This window comes from Pyrus communis, chromosome 3 (genome assembly GCF_963583255.1).
Source record: "Pyrus communis chromosome 3, drPyrComm1.1, whole genome shotgun sequence".
Taxonomy (NCBI): domain Eukaryota; kingdom Viridiplantae; phylum Streptophyta; class Magnoliopsida; order Rosales; family Rosaceae; genus Pyrus; species Pyrus communis.
In genome coordinates, this window is record NC_084805.1 from 27,569,538 (window position 1) to 27,585,381 (window position 15,844).

The window sequence follows — 15,844 nt, forward strand, 5'->3', positions numbered from 1 at the left end:
GTTCATTCTCTATTTTGTTAGAGAAGATTTTAAGTTAGAACTCACGACAAACAACAATTGTTAAATAGATGCACTAGTTTCGCACATTCGTCATCATTTAATTAAGTTTATGACTTGAGTTTTCACTTGTCCAATAAGAAAAACCAGTGCACTCGTTCATCGTTATTTGTATGATTGCTTCAAACGTGATAGAATGGGTGCACTTGCTTTGATGCTGTACAAATGGCACGTTATGCACACCAAGAGAAGCTTCCGTCCGCAGAGAGTCGTATACGCATGGAGAACACAGGGCAACATGACTAATGGCTCCCACAGGTAAGACCATTTTTTGACGTTAAGATCATAGTGATAAGGCGATCTTAGCCGTCAATTTAATAAACATTATTCTGTTTGACTTTGAAAAATAAAAACAAGCAATATGATGAGTGTATATGGCCACGTCATCAACGTGGGTCTACGTGGTTGTTGTTAGGTTGCTGATTAGGACCCCCTTAAGCAAAATTTTCAACCTTGATCAATTAGCATTATATGAATTTGGTGAGCTGCAAAACCTGGAAGCAATGAATGTAGATCTTCATTCTCCGAGACATCGATGGAACCCTTGAGTAGCAGTTGCAAACAACAGTTTTTTTTCTTCTTTTCTATTTTTATATCAAATGTCGTCTACAAGACTTGGCCAAACGTAAATAATACTTACGCGAAAGTTGTACGCGTTATTGCATGACTATGCTTTTGTTGACCCTAATAATTACAAGACCTACGTGGCGCGCAGGCCGAGCAACTAGTAAGCTAACTACGTCCTTCGGTTGAATGCGGGGCGTGCCAACTCGTCGGCCGAGCTCGGCCGAGGAGTACAATTTGTTGATATCGCTTGGAGCGCGTCGTTGACTTCTGTATCTTGCGATTGCGACCGAGGAAGGAACGCTCTCGGTCTCTGAGTTCTACAGCCTGAAGACAAGGCTGCCAATTCTGCGGAGTTCAATAATCGTCGGAGCCCGATTCGGTCACTGTGATTATATTCGTGAGAGTATAAGCACGTCGAATCGAGACCAAGGTGTATGGGCACAGGTACTCGAACGTGATATATGTCTTGATGGTAAACGTAGTTCGGCCGTCGGAATGCCGAACCCTGAAACTCACCTGTGAGTATCCAATCATAAAACCACTCGGCAACCAGTACGCCGAGCAATGTAATTCGTAACACCTAACTATGCCGAGAAAGCTTAGTAAGGTGACCTCTGCCAACAAAGGTTCGAAAACCTTCCTCGACCGAGACTTGGATAGATAATCGGTCGGCCTCGACGCAGTGCTGTTTATCCAAACTGAAGATGCCTCTTGGTCGGCTGATCCTGCGGCAGCAGTGCTGTTTATCCAAACTGAAGGTGCTCGCCGGTTGCTTCCACAGTGCTGTTTATCCAAACTGAAGGTGTGTCGGCAGGAAAAAGAAAAGGAAAAATCTCAAGGTGATTGAGAGGTTTTGCGCAGGGCAATTGTATGCTGAGTTGAAGGTCCTTTTCTGTTGCATGATTTCTTGTATTTATAGTCCCCCATTCCTTGAATCTGACTCCGATTTGGATCGGGAGTCCTTTTCCCAATTCGCCTCTTCCTCGAACAATCCTACTCCTACTGGGATTCTGAATTTTCCTTCTTTTCGGGACTTCATTCCTTGCTGGTCGAGAATCCTAATTGCATCAGGTTTCCTCGACCTTTCTATTTATCCGGATTACCTCTGATGGGATCTGGCCGACCCTGCCAGCTGGCCCGGGCCTTATTATTCGGCCCATAGTATTTATCATCTCCTTGGGCCGAGCACATCCTGCTGCTCGGCCCAGCAATAATATTTCGGGCCCAAACATTGCCCCCTCGCTTCTGAGGTCGCCGACTGTTAGCTCTTGGTCGGGCCTCGACCTTGAAGAAGCGAAAACGTTTATTGCTTTTTTGAACTTAATGACCGTTATTCCTGTGCATTTATGAAGCATGATTGCACTTTTCTTGCTGCCCCCAAAGCGTGGCCACGTGTCGATTCTCCGCCGCTCTTAAAACTTTCAATCGTGGGCCTCGAAACCGTGCGCTAACTGAAACGTCTCATCCTTATTAATGCCTTAAAACTGGCGTCGCACGCAATCGTGCGACCTGGATTTTCGACTCCTCGATCCCCTCTTCGCAGTTTCCCAAAATATCCGAAATGATTGAGCCTTTCCCGGTTAAATTTCCCCCCAATTTGAACCAGTGCCTTTTGAATCCCAGACGTTTGATATTCATCCTGAAAGGCCTATAAATACCCATATTTCTGCCATTTGCCTTTTACGCTTTCAGAAATTCTAAAATCTCAAATTCCTCATCCTTGTTCGTTCAAATCAAACCTTCCAGTTCTTCTGCAATACCTTCTTTTTCCAGAAACATCACTTCTCCACAAATGGCCTCCTTCATTTCAAAGTTCTCTGATGAGATCAACAAGTGCAAAGATTTCGTCGACCGGAGCGCCGTCAAGACGCTACGATTTGAAGAAGACATGACCACGACCCACCAAATTCTGGGTCCCCTTTTCAGAGACACAGTGCCGTCGTCTGTCACTAACCTGCTCAAGGAACAGTGCCTAACACCCCTGCTGCAGGGGTTCGACTGGTCGAAATGGACTCTGGCGCGGCCTCAGGGAGCCTGGCCGTCGACTACTGCGGCTTGGGCTGCCTGGGTCGACCGGATGAGCACATTCTTCTCCAAGGAATGGAAGGCTTTGGGTATTTATGATGCCATCATCCTGTCGACCATGGAGGTCGCCATGGATAAGGAGCTGCTTATGGCGGCCCTGAGTCTATGGTGTTCGGCCACCAACACCATGATCCTGCCTTTCGGCCCACTCGGCCCCACCATCCTTGACGTCTCGGCCATCCTTGGGACTTCCCCGACCGGCCTTCCTATTGACGCTGCCCTTTCCGGATACCCTTCTCCTCTCGACCTGAAGGCACTATTCGACGAAAGGGCCGTCGAGACGCTAAGCCGGGACGACCGGGAGCCCTCAAGGGAAGAAGTTCAGAAGCTGCACAAGAATTTCTTCAACTATAACACGCTCATTCTTCACTTCGCCGGCCGAGGCGAAGAAGGTCTTAGGAAGGGAGAGCACGAGGCCTTCCTCTTCTACTGGTACAACAAATTCATCTGTTGCACCAGGTCAAATAAATGCCTGGTGGAGAATATGCCGGTGGCCCAGGCACTGGCTAATGGTCGCTTGCTGGCGCTTAGTCCAGCCATCCTTGCCAACCTCTACCGCTGCCTGGCCGAGGCGACCATTGGCAAGATCGACCCGCACCAGAACGGACCCCTCTGGGTGTTCCAACTCTGGTTGCAGGTCTACTTCTCCACCCTTCGACCGGAGGTTCCTGCCTTCCAGCGAACGGCCGCCCTCGGCCTTCAACTGGCCTCTCGACCAGCGCCACCTCACCGGGCAGCCGAGGTTTTCAAACACTTCCTCAGCCTCGACGTCCTCTCGGATGACGAGTTCTTGGTGTGTCGGCGCCAGGAGTACCCATCCTCGCTTAGACTCCCTACGGCAGCATGGGCCGAATCTGAGGATGCGGGCATCCGCCAGCGCTGGGGGTCGTTTGTCTTGGCTCGCGACCTTCCTCTTGGTTGCGATGCTCGCCGAGCCAGCTGGGAGGTTTATCACCCTCATTTTCTCGCCCGGCAGCTCGGCTATCTTCAAGGCTGTCCAGTCCCCCTGCTCGCCTCTCGGTCGCTCCTAAGTCGGGGACGTCTTACTGGTTCCTCTGAAAGGGAATGCAAGACGTCAGACCAGGAGTTCCAGGAGAAGTGCAAGAAATTTCGGCTTCGGCCGACGGTTCCTGAGTCTTTCGGAACTGACACCTTCGGGGATTGGTGGGAGGAATATACCGGAGACTTCTTCGGCGCCCCGGCCGAAGATCTGGTAAAGAAAATCTTCGGCGATCGGCCCAGATCAGCATCCTCGACTCACCCTAAGGAGTCGGCCCAAGGTAGTATTTCCGTTTCTTTCCTCCTTTTGTTTTATCTTTCGTCCCTGTTATTAATTACTTTGCTCCAGGGGGTCGTGGGTCGAAGGCGGTCGAAGTAGTCGCTGCGGTGCCAAAGGCGAAGAAGCTAGTGCCCAAGAAGGCAATCCTTGTCACCAAGCGATCGGTGCCTTCCAAGCGCCCCCACCGAGAGGCCGAGCCTGCGGAGGAGACCCCTCGCCCTTCTAAACGTGTCAAGAAATTGGCGAAGAAGGGCGACCGGGAAATTCATGTCGTTCCCAGTGATACTACTGGGACGCCTGCTCCCGCCGGCTCTCCATCTGTGCCGGCAGCCGCGGCCTCCCCAACCTCGAATCCTCCAGCCGTTTCCCCGGCAGATCCAGACGCCGCACCCGCTCTAGCTTCGGAGTCGGTCGCGGCACCTGAGGCACCCTTGTCTCCACCGGTCGTTTTGGAGGTATAATTCTGTTTTCACTTGCTTCCTTAGGTTTCTGATCGTAATGCTAACTGTTCTCTTTTTGTTCAGGATGTCGAGAGCGAGAGTGACGAAGTCCCGCTGCAACGCCGCCGTCGACCAGTCAACTCTCCTGTCCATCCTCCTCCTGTAGTCGAGGTGACCGCTCGACCACGTCCTACTGCGGCGGAACTTGGCAAGAGACCCATGGTCGATCCTGAGGCCACGGCTGAGTCACCGATCCACCCGCAGGACGAAGACCCTCCCATTCCTCCACAGGAAGTCTCTTCGGCCTTTGTAAGTATTGTTTCTTTTGTGTTTTGAGTTTTTGTGACATTGTTTTTGAAACGATATTAAATGTCAGGTGCCTGAACATTCATTTCACCGGCAATTTTAAGCGCCGAGGGGCGTTGTCTATATTTCCTGGCCGCCGTCGTGGCCATCAAATGTAGATAAACTCCATCGGCCGCGTGAATTGCGTAGCGGTCTAAGGCACTGGGCTCGGCCATTAAGCTCCCTGGGTTCGAGCAATGACCCAGAGGGCATGGCCGAAGTCTCCTCTCAGCAGGTCTAAAACAATCCCCTTTTTCTTTATGCACCATATCACGCCTTACTTTCCCTCACATTTTCCTTTTATGCGCACAGCCATCGTGGGAAGTGGAACTTGACGCTCTGCTTCAAAGCACGACCGGGGAGGTCGGCTCCTCTGCAGCTCCGGCCGAATCGGCAGAAGACACGCCCGCCGAAGTCTTCGTGAAGCTGCACGAAGTCCTATCTCTGACTGCTTCCCAAGCTCTCCGGAGCAAGGGCCTTGACTCTGTTGGGGAGTGTCTTAATGACCTTGCCAGCGGTGGTCACCTTAGCCCGGAGGGCATCTCTTTCCTGACCGACCTCCTGGAGCGGACTCGGCAACACTTTCTTATCTTTGAGCGTGCCCTACAGGCCGAGGACGATTTGAAGGTGGCCAAGGTTGCGCATGAGGCTGGCCGAGTAGAGATGGAGGCTTTCAAAGCAAAGAAAGCAAAGCTGACCGAGTTTGATCTCCAGATCTCTGACCTCCAGCGTCAGATTTCTGACCTTCAACGTCAAAGGTCGGCTGCTGCTTCCGAGCTTGAGAAGGATTTTGAGGCTAACAAGGCTCGGCTGACGGCCTTCGCTGCCGGCGCACGACGTATCCAGCAACTGCAGTGCAACAAGAAAACGCGGCAGGCTGAGATAATTTTGAGCGAGGCGAAGTGGCTGGAGCTGAAAGCTGCCCTTGAGACTTACCTCCCCTCGACCCCTTAGGAGTTCATCATTGTATTTGTACTTGTAATGATTTTCTGTTATCAATACAATGGTCGTTTTGCTATACAATGGTCGTCTTGCTCTCAATACAATGGTCTTACTCTTGCATTTCCCATGTAATTGGATAGTACTTCTTTAAAAACTTTCCATTAATCGGTAATTTGTGAACTGAACCCGTCCGATCTCTTAGATGATATGCCCCCTTGCCGAGGACTTTGTGAACGATGAATGGCCCTTCCCAATTTGGCGACCATTTGCCAAATCTGGGGTCTTTTATTCCAACAGGCAACACAGTTTGCCAAACCAGCTCTCCCTCGCCGAACGTTTTTTGTCTTACACGCTGATTATATGCTCGCTCGGCAATTTTCTTTTGTGCTATCAACAAGTTACCCGCGTCGATTCGACTTTCTTCCAAGTCTTCTAACTCTTGTCGCATCGCTTGACTATATTCAATACTGCACAAATCATTCTGCTCAATTACTCGCAACGAGCTTATACTCAATTCGACTGGTAACATAGCGTCGTGTCCATAAGTCAACGCGTAGGGAGTGGTTCCAGTAGCCGACCGGGGTGAAGTTCGGTATGCCCATAATGCTTCATTTAACTTCAAATGCCACAACCCTGGTTTCTCTTTTACCATTTTTTCAAGGATGCCGATCAACACTTTATTGCTTGCCTCGGCCTGCCCGTTTGCCTGTGGGTAATACGGCGTAGATTGCTCCAGTCGGATATTCAAACTTGCCGCGTATTCCCTAAACCTATCGGCCGTAAATATAGTGCCATTATCAGTTATGATCGTTTCTGGCACGCCGAATCTGGTCACAATATTCTCTTCTACGAAGTTGCATACTTCTTTAGCAGTTAATTCGGCGTATGACCTTGCCTCGACCCACTTGGTGAAATAGTCAGTTGCTACCATTATCCACGCGTGTTTCGCTGCCCCTGATGACGGCGTGATTTTGCCAATTACGTCCATTGCCCAACCCCTGAACGGCCAAGGTTTAGTGACCGAGTGTAGTAATTCGGCCGGGGCTCTCTGTACAGGTCCATGAATTTGGCATGGGACGCATCTCCGTGCATATTCGATACAATCTTTTAATATATTGGGCCAGAAATAACCGTGTCGTCGGAGCAACCAACGCATCTTTCGTCCGGACTGATGTGCCCCACAAATTCCTTCATGTACCTCGGCCATTACTTGGGTGGCCTCTTGTGGGCCGAGGCACAATAGTAGTAACCCGTCCTCGCCCTTGCGGTATAACTCATTTTGGTACGACACGTAATTCGTGGCGTGGACCTTCGTTCTTCGGTCATGTTTCCCATTGGGGTTATCGAGGTATCGTAACATCGTCCTTCTCCAATCATCTGGTTCTACTTCGACAGCACATATTTCCACGGGATCTCCTCGTTCTAGTAAGGATGGGAGAGACATTACCCTTGTGCGTATTACGTGTGCGCGCTGGAGAGTTTGCCGATTAATCAAGGCTGGGTATGAGCGCAGACTTGTGACTGCAATTCGGCCTAGCTTGCCCCCCTTGAGTTGTGCTCCGGAGGCGATCTGGACGAGTTCGTCGGCGTCTGTGTTGTGGATGCGTGAAATGTGTTCAAATGTGATCCGTTCGAACGACTCGGCCAGGTAGGTGGCGACCATGTGATAGGGCGCTAAAGTACAACTCATGCAACGAAACAGGCCGTTTATCTGGTTAATCACCAGTTCGGAATCACCGAGGACGAGAACGCGGGAGGCCCGTAGATCGTGTAAAACGTGGAGGCCGATAATGAGGGCTTCATATTCGGCCTGATTATTGGTGCAGCTGAAATCCAGCTTGAGGGAAAAATACCATCGGCAGTGGTCAGGCGATTGAATTGCAATTCCCACACCCGCCGAGGTCGAAGTGCTGGAACCATCAAAATGCATAGTCCAATGACTATCACGCGTGGTGATGAAACCGATATCGACGTTGTCTCCCTCAGAACCATAAGGAGAAGGGTGTTGGGCCAAGAAATCGGCGAGAGCTTGCCCCTTGACGGCCTTTTGGGGTACATACTGAAGACTGAACTCGGATAACGCGAGCGTCCATTTCCCGATGCGGCCTTTGACAATAGGCCGAGTGAGCATGTACCGAATTACGTCTGTTTGGGCGATGACCTGCGTTACTGATGGGAGCATGTAATGCCGAAGCTTGGACGCAGCAAAAAACAAAGCTAAGCACAGTTTTTCGACAGGGGAGTAATTGAGCTCTGGTGAATTCAGATTTCGGCTAAGATAAAAGATCGCTTGTTCACGCCCTCCATTGTTGTCTTGAGCGAGTAGACAACCAATGGATTCAGTAGCTGCCGAAATGTATAATTTCAAGGGTTTGTTGCGACATGGTGGAACGAGCACGGGTAGGGTTGAAAGAGCCACCTTGATTTGTGTAAATGCCATTTGATGTTCTTCGCGCCATTCAAATTTGTCGGTATCCTTAAGTTTCAAGAGCGTAGAGAATGCCTTCATCTTACCCGCCGAATTGGCGATGAAGCGACGGAGGAAATTTATCTGCCCGAGTAACGACTGGAGCTGCTTCTTTGTCGTTGGTGGTGGGGCGCTAATGATGGCGCGAGCTTTATTTTCGTCGACTTCGATACCGCGGTGGTGCACTAAAAATCCTAGGAAATTACCGGCCGAAACACCGAAAGCACACTTGGCCGGGTTCATCTTGAGCTTGTTCTTGCGCATGCGAAGGAACGCTTGCCTCAGGTCGTCCAGATGTGTTTGACGACGTTTGGATTTCACGACCACATCATCGATATAAACTTCGACGATTGTACCGATTAAGTCGTGGAAGATCATATTCATGGCTCGTTGGTATGTGGCGCCGGCATTCTTGAGGCCGAAAGGCATGACGACCCATTCATAAGTACCAAGTGCCCCCGGGCATCGGAAAGCCGTCTTGTGGACGTCAGCTTCGGCGATGAAAATCTGGTTATAACCCGCATGACCGTCCATAAAAGAGAGCAGTTCATGATTAGCTGCGGCATCAATTAATAAATCTGAAATCGGCATTGTATACTCGTCCTTGGGAGTAGCCAGATTTAGATTACGGAAATCGATGCAAATGCGAAGGGCACCGCTTTTCTTTAACACGGGGACGATATTGGCCAACTATTCGACATACCGTGCGGTCCTAATAAATCCGGCTTTCAAAAGCCGAACTAATTCTTCCTTAATGCCGAGCTGTACTTCGTTCGAAAATCGTCGAGGAGGCTGTCGAAAAGGTTTACACCCCTCCTTGATGCGTAGCTCATGCTCTACAAGGTTTCGGTCGAGGCCGGGCATTTCATGATAGCTCCACGCAAAGCAATCTTTAAATTCGTGGAGTAACTTCCGTAGTTCGACCTTCATGGACGGTGGGAGTAACGCGCTAATAAACAATGTTCGAGGATCCTCGGCCGTGCCTACGTTAACTTCCTCCAACGGGTCCTTGACTTGAGGCCGATGGTCTTCGAGTTCGGCCGGCGCAGCCTGAACTTTATCGAAAGAAAGAACGGGGCCGTTATCTGCTTCGGCCAGAAATTCGATTAAATTGACGCCCGAGTGCGGTTGCTTGGTAATGGCGTACCAATGGGCCAGCAGACGTTCCATTGTAGATGAAACCGCGGCCTGACGCCTTTCTTGCGTGGTGTGCTCAATCATCGGCGTTGGTGACTAGATCTGCCAAGCCAAGTCTCGCCGAATCCTGTTGGACAGTCTCGGCGCCGACCTCAATTACTTTCTGTACCGAAATTCTCGTCGGCCGCCCATCCTCGTTAAGGCCTTGGAGGGTGATGTAGCCGACGTGATCATCGTAATAGCGAGCCTGAATCATGTTGGTTTCAAATGGCTGGTTATCGGCTGGGTGGACCACGACCGATTTGCCATCCCAAAAGATGAGGACCTGGTAGAGTGATGACGGAATGCAACTGGTTTGGTGGATCCAGTCGCGACCAAGTAATGCGTTATAATCGGTCTTGGAATCAATGACAAAGAAAGCTGTCATATGTTGACGACCGGCAATGCTAACTTCCAACGGAAGTACGCCTTTGGTCTGAGACTTGTCACCGACGAAGCTGCTCATAGTAATCCCTGACGGAATGAGTTCACTATCAGAACGGCGTAAAGCCTTCATGACGGAGATTGGCATAATGTTGACTGTGGCACCGCAGTCGACGAACACCTTAGGACGTACCTGGCTGGAATTCGGCTGGTAGGACGTGGACCATACTGATCTCCATATGTTCGAGGACCGAGGGACCCATTGGCTCGTGGTCATCGTCGTCTGCAGAACTAGCCTCAGTAGTAGTTGGCGGAACATCCTGAATTAAACTTTTGAGTTCCTCGGTAAGAGCCGGTATCTGAGAAGTAGGAACCAAATCGAATGTGGGTGGGCGATTTCCTTCGACAATGTTGACTGCCGAAGATTCATGTTGATCCTTGGTTACACGGGCTCGTTCTTCATAGGCAATACGGGCGTTCCTCGTGTCTAGATACGTATCCAACCGTGCTATCCGTTGTTCCTCGTCGGCCGTGAGGCCGAAAAGCGATACAGCCGAGAAAACTTCGAAATGATAACGTAAATGCTGGAGGTCTTCAAGCGAGAAGGGTAATTCGGCGGTGTCGATATCTGTATAAGGATCGACCTCAAAACCCAGGACCCGAGCCTCCCGTATATGTTGAAACCGAGCTTTAATGGCTGGATCAGAAGTTTTCTGGATAATTTGCTCGGCATCAGGACAAGTCAGCGCTAAGTCGAGGGCTTCCTGACATGCCTTGGGGAGTCCGTACAAATCATTTGCGGAGTATTTCTTATGAAATTCTCGCATGTATTCCATGGATGCACCGAGGAATGGAGGGTGTAAGTTGCGCCGTATTTTGATAAACGGCTCGCGCGGTGGTAACGGAGAAAGTTTCCTTTCGACCTCTTGTGTAAAGTACTCTAGACGAGCTCTCGTTTCCCCTGGCCGGAGAAGGATCTTAATACGTTTCTCAGCCTCCTCAATGGTGGTTTCGAAATCAGCATCCGCTACTTTCTTGCCTTCGGCTAACTCGGTCATGATAGTCGGGGTTGGCCGTTCGCTACTATCTTCCACGACCTTTTTTGGTTGCCATTTGTTGGCCGGGCTGGCCTGCGCTTCTCGTCGCCGAGCCATGCAATCTATCCGTTGACGACGACGTTTTTGGGATTTGGACAGCGCCGTATACAAACCTGTCGGAGAATTGTAACTGTACCAGCGTTGATCCGATGTCCTTGGTGGTTTGAAAGTTTTGCGATCAACTGGCGAGCCCGAACGGTTGGCATTGCGCGAATAATAATCCTCATTATAGAAGGGTGCGGCGAAGTCAAGACGCCGCCTGACCGAGGTCTGTTCTTTCGGCTTTACTTGTGGGCCGAGTCGGTCGAACACTTGACGTCGTGGACCTAATCCCTTTGATGACGCCGTAGGGGCCGTTGGTGGGGTTGAAGATTTCTTCCCAGGTTCAACTGTTGTTTTACAATGGTCACATAAAACCTTCGATCCACAAGTTTCGTCGGAATTTGACCTCGTCATCGGCTCATCGGCGGGTCGCACCGATTGTTCCGTTGGTGGTGCATTTGAAAATATATCAAGCTTTAGTCTTGTTTGACCATTCCCTTTACGGATATGCTGCACCGGGACATATTCGGCCTTCCCTTTGTTTCTGGGAAGGTGAGCATCCACCATACCAATCGTTGTGGAAGGGAAAGGATTAACATCGACCGCCATCTTTTCCGGAAATTTCAACTTTCCTTTTTCGATCCAACTTTGAATTGTGTCCCGGAACACAACACAATTATTGGTTGCATGCTTATTAGAATTATGATATTTGCAGTATATCTTTCCTTTTAATTCATCGGCCTTAGGGATAGTATGTCCCGGCCGAAGCTTGATGATTTTTGCTGCCAATAATTGATCGAAAATTGCATCAGCCTTGGTGATATCAAAAGTGTATACTTTTGATGACTTACTCGTTTCCTCGGTGGCCAAACGGGTTTTGGCGTCTTTGGTATTTACTTGCGCCAAGGCCTTGCAAACATAGGGTTTGTCTATTATTATCTCGGCCGCATCCACACTAACATACTGAGGGTCTTCACTTTCGGCCGATGCATAGCTCACCGTGGGGTTCTTATACAACGTCCCCCGGGATGGTGACTTGGATATCTTTTCTTCTCGGAGCAGATACTCATATTGTTCGACGTGTTGAGCAAGTTCGTACATATCTCGAATATTTGCCCCCAGAAACTTCTTTTTGTACTCCACGTCTAATCCGTTAAGGGCGATCCTGACGAACTCCACCTCCGGGAGTGGTACTCGGCACCAATTCCTGGCCGACTTAAACCTTGTTAGGTATTCCATTGGAGATTCGTCAGATGCTTGAGCCATCCTGGCCAACGACGATACGGACATCTCCATCCCTGGCCGATAAAATTGTTCATGGAACTTTTCGACCAACTCTTCCCAACTTTGCACGGAGTTGGGTGGAAGATTAATGTACCAGGCGAAAGCTGAGCCTGTCAGTGAAAAGTTAAACAACCGTAGTTTGTAGAAATCGCTATTGACGTCCCCACACTGCGCTGTGAACCGAGCCACATGTTCTAGTGAGGATAAAGATGATTCTCCGGCGAAGAGGCTGAAATCGGGGATCTTAAATCCTCGTGGGTATTCAAACCTTTCTACATAAGCTGGGTATGGATGGATAAACTTTGGAAACTTCGGCCCTTTCTTCAGGGCCGAGTCAATCATTCTCTGGACTTCGGTGATGTTTACGGAAGCGGCTTCTTCTCCCTGGCTTGGTCCCTCGGCTCTATTTCCTGGTCCTCTTCTTTCCAAGAGGACTGGTTGTGGCCGAGCGGACCCTCTCTCGGCTGGGATGGGCAAATTCGTCGGGAGCTGCCGAGGCTGGCCGACCTGGCCATCTTCGAAGGCTTTACTAACCAGTAGTTCAAGCATTCTGGTCTGTGTATCGCTGTTACTACGTATTGCGTCTAGCAAATCATTCATCTTCTGACCAATCGACTGCTCGACCTGACGATATTGTTCATCTAGTCGTCTCCGAAGGAATGTCCTAGTTGGTGGATCGGAACCTTCCCCACCATCGTCATCACAATCTTCCACAATCCCTTCCATGAACATCCCAGCTGTTTGATTCGGGACTGCGGGGTTGTAAGGTTGCCCGCCGAGACAGACCTCATTCTCTCGGCGTGTTACACTTGTGGCCTCGGGCGGCGCAATTATGATCGGATTTTTTGTAGAGTGCAAATCCTGCCCAAGGCCTTGCACTGGCAAGTCAGTCGTTGACTTTCCCATGGTTGTTTTCTGCTTCGTAGACCGTGTCTCAATGGTCATGAACTCCGAAGGTTTAGCACAAATGGTCCCACTGGGCGTGCCAAAATGTTGACCCTAATAATTACAAGACCTACGTGGCGCGCAGGCCGAGCAACTAGTAAGCTAACTACGTCCTTCGGTTGAATGCGGGGCGTGCCAACTCGTCGGCCGAGCTCGGCCGAGGAGTACAATTTGTTGATATCGCTTGGAGCGCGTCGTTGACTTCTGTATCTTGCGATTGCGACCGAGGAAGGAACGCTCTCGGTCTCTGAGTTCTACAGCCTGAAGACAAGGCTGCCAATTCTGCGGAGTTCAATAATCGTCGGAGCCCGATTCGGTCACTGTGATTATATTCGTGAGAGTATAAGCACGTCGAATCGAGACCAAGGTGTATGGGCACAGGTACTCGAACGTGATATATGTCTTGATGGTAAACGTAGTTCGGCCGTCGGAATGCCGAACCCTGAAACTCACCTGTGAGTATCCAATCATAAAACCACTCGGCAACCAGTACGCCGAGCAATGTAATTCGTAACACCTAACTATGCCGAGAAAGCTTAGTAAGGTGACCTCTGCCAACAAAGGTTCGAAAACCTTCCTCGACCGAGACTTGGATAGATAATCGGTCGGCCTCGACGCAGTGCTGTTTATCCAAACTGAAGATGCCTCTTGGTCGGCTGATCCTGCGGCAGCAGTGCTGTTTATCCAAACTGAAGGTGCTCGCCGGTTGCTTCCACAGTGCTGTTTATCCAAACTGAAGGTGTGTCGGCAGGAAAAAGAAAAGGAAAAATCTCAAGGTGATTGAGAGGTTTTGCGCAGGGCAATTGTATGCTGAGTTGAAGGTCCTTTTCTGTTGCATGATTTCTTGTATTTATAGTCCCCCATTCCTTGAATCTGACTCCGATTTGGATCGGGAGTCCTTTTCCCAATTCGCCTCTTCCTCGAACAATCCTACTCCTACTGGGATTCTGAATTTTCCTTCTTTTCGGGACTTCATTCCTTGCTGGTCGAGAATCCTAATTGCATCAGGTTTCCTCGACCTTTCTATTTATCCGGATTACCTCTGATGGGATCTGGCCGACCCTGCCAGCTGGCCCGGGCCTTATTATTCGGCCCATAGTATTTATCATCTCCTTGGGCCGAGCACATCCTGCTGCTCGGCCCAGCAATAATATTTCGGGCCCAAACAGCTTTTCAGCAATTGGGATACAAATATGGAAGATGAGTGGGTTTCAACTGTTCAAACAACCCAAGTATAAATGTTAAAAAAGAGAATATTAATGGTTTCAAACGACACCAAAAGCTGTGTTTGTACTTTCATTAAAATCAACCTAAAATGTTTGATGAAATGTCTTTTCATTGCGAATAATGTTACAAAAAGAAAGTTAAGTTCGACCAAAAAAATAAGAGATGGTTAAGAGGTGTGAGGTATATAGTCGGTGGAGGTTATGGGGTTGTGACCTTCTTTAGTTATCGTGCACTATTTTGACAAGAGAAATGTTAATTAAGCGGACTCTCTGATAATTTATGTTTTTGTCATAATATTTTATAATGTTGGAATAGAAATTGACATTAAACTATGAGGTGACAGAGAGTTCATGGAGATTCTTACTTTATGAGAATCTACCTAATATTTCTCTTTACGAACTCATTTTGACAAAATTTTAACTGCACCATCTATCATATCTACGCTCTACCAATATTAAATCTCTGTAATGATTATTGATTTAATAGAAAATAATAGAAATTAAACGCATGGCTTAATTTTGGAGCTATTCTTGTGTAGATTTTTGGGCGACGGTACTCATTTGATGGAAAATAATGGAGAGCTCTTGCTTCAAGCTCAGGGCTTTGCTGATTTAATATATTTAGTTAGTGTCTACGTCACTGGACCCTAAATATGAGCTTCTAAAGTTTTCTGATAAGTTCTGGTTTGTCCCACTTTGATTTGCACTGTACTCCACGGGGTCCAGACTCCACTCCCATGATATATCAAGATCTTCCTCTCTTGGCTTGAAATCCTTTGAAATCTTCAAGTCAGTAATTTGCAGTTTGTATGCATATCTTAATGAGGTACCATCATTTTATCCCTTTCTTACGATGGAGAGAAATTTACCTGTAACATGACGTCTACTTTTCTGTCACGAAAAAAATTAAGTACAATCGAATAAACACTACGTTACAGCTAAGTTTTGATTCTCTTTATTGAGAATAGCTCTGATAGAAGTGTATGACCAAGTCATCCTTCGACCACCTCTAACATCAGCATAAGGCTCCCAATTTTAGTTTCTCTTGAACTTATGTTAATTCTACGTAGTGTGAGAAATCGTTATATTCATATGGTGTGAAGGCTACTCTAATGTGCCTGTCTTGAGCCAATCCTAGTATATACAATGGGACTCGTGCAAAACGAAGTACAAACTCTGATATGGCTACGAATATGTAAGCCCATTCTTACATTAAAGCTCGGATCCAGTTTTGCCCTTTCGAAGGTGCAAACTTTCAAAGACAGATTATGGGCCACCATAAACCCAATGTGCAATGTTTCACAAGAAGATGTCAAAATGCTGCTAATGCTAAAAAACTTTCAGAAGAGATTAACCATATCAGTCAACCACAGAAAGTAGTTCAGGTCCATATTTCACGTCTTGAGTTCGATTTTTGGCACTAGTGAATCAAACGATGGTGACCATGAGAAGGTTGAAATGCATCTATGAATCTTTACAACTTAAAAAAAAAATGAAATGTTGTGGTG